Source organism: Camelus dromedarius, chromosome 14 (assembly GCF_036321535.1).
Source record: "Camelus dromedarius isolate mCamDro1 chromosome 14, mCamDro1.pat, whole genome shotgun sequence".
Lineage (NCBI taxonomy): Eukaryota > Metazoa > Chordata > Mammalia > Artiodactyla > Camelidae > Camelus > Camelus dromedarius.
The window spans coordinates 4,638,964-4,640,746 of record NC_087449.1 but is presented as its reverse complement, the minus strand read 5'-3'; the positions used below and the strand labels follow the sequence as shown (position 1 = coordinate 4,640,746).

The following is a 1,783-nucleotide window of genomic DNA, read 5'->3' as shown; positions in this document are numbered from 1 at the left end:
TCATGCTAAGGGCAATAAGAAGAGTTTTAAGCAGGGAGAGACAGAACCATCTCTGCATCTTAAAAGATCATTCTGACAACAGCATGGAGAGGTTAATAAGAACTGAAATTGAACATGGTGAAAAACCTCTTAGGAGGCTCCTATGCTGTTCAGATTAAACCATGGTGGTGGCTTAGATGTAAGTGTTGGCAGAGAGAAGGGGAGGGGACTCAAGATTTGCTTCCGTTGTTCCCTGAACCACGCATAAAAGGAAAAGCAAAACCAAGCCTAAAGGCTGTAACATGAGGGAGGTATCCGAGAATTAGGGTAGAAAAGAATCCAAATTGCCTCCTGTTTGCTGGGAAAGACTTAGAGAGATGAGTACACGGAAGAAAAATAAAATTAGGTGTAGTAATTCTGATTCACAGACACCGTTTCCCAGCCAGATGCTGCCGTGGAAATTTCATGAACACCCGCTAAAATCATAAATGAAAATCACATATTCATAACGTTTAATGAGAATACAGGCTGAATTTACAGCCACTGAATGTGCAATACGGATGAAGATGTCAATTTGCCCATGGAAGATGGAAATATATACGGTAGAGGAAAACAATATCCAGAAATGTGACAAACATTTGCATGAAAATGAGTCACAGGAAAAACTCAAAACTTCTTCAATACTTTATGCATCAAATTATCTTCAGAGCAGTCAAAAAATAATAAATAACAATAGTGCATTTTCCTGCCATTAATTTTGTCACAAAACTTCTGTTGACTTCAGTGGAAGTTCTGCATCTAGAATGTGGCCCAGGAAATTTATAGTCTGTAACTCAGAGACCAAAGACCTTGAACATCAAGAAAATCTCTTACCCTTATTTATATACACTGTTCTTTATCTTTATCACAAAGGAAGAGCCGGTACCCATTCCAACTAGCCAATCATTATGCAAGGAATATTCTGACTCACCCAGCATCTTTAATCAGTAAATGCCGTGCCAATGGAAAGAGAGTGGGGAGAAGTCACAGCATCCATTAATAAAAAATGACTGGGGCTTTCTATCAACAGAGGCATCATTAGGAAACGTATGGTAGGAAAATAGTAGGCTGTAGATTTGTGGTGGCAGGGATGGCAACGGAATACTAACATTTACACCCTCTTAACCACTTCACTTTAAAATAATGCCGGATTTCAGTAACCACGTATGTGCTTAATAGAGCATTCTGCATTTTCAATTTCTTGCTAAAGTCCTAACCATAGTCTCCAAAGATGAGAGTGCCTTCCTTACCTGACTCTGGCTCTCCCTTCAGCCTCTGGACACAAATATTTCTAATGTTTTCAGTTTTATTGAAATGTAATGGATACATAATACTGTACACGTTTAATGATTTGATATATGTATCTATTACAAAATGATTATCACAATAAGTTTGGCTTAAAAATAGGGAATGCTTCCTGAATTTGCATATTTTCTTTGCACAGGTGCCTTGTTAGTCTCCTCAGTATGGTTCCAGTTTTTAGTGCATGAGCTGTTGAGGTGAGCATCACGGATACATCTAATAGGTAACTGACTGTGATTGCCATCAGAACGTATTTTTCATGAGGGCTTCGGTCAATTCTTGGCAAAAAATAAATCAGATGTGATGAGGAAGAATCTCAGATTAATCCAGTACTTTCTTGAACAGTCTCCTCTCTTTGCCACACTTCTACTCCCAATCACGAACCCTCAAGTAAATAAAGAAAATACAATTCACATCTCCAATAAATGGTGCAAATCTGTATTTCAACCGAGGATGCTTCCTG

At 38.4% G+C, this 1,783-nt stretch overlaps 1 non-coding gene across 1 annotated transcript; it reads right to left on the bottom strand.

The window, feature by feature from the left end:
* Window positions 1-1,417: 1,417 nt before the first annotated feature.
* LOC116157020 (U6 spliceosomal RNA) lies at window positions 1,418-1,525 on the bottom strand. Its single transcript, XR_004140982.1, has one exon. It is a non-coding gene; the product is annotated as a U6 spliceosomal RNA (small nuclear RNA).
* Window positions 1,526-1,783: the final 258 nt, after the last annotated feature.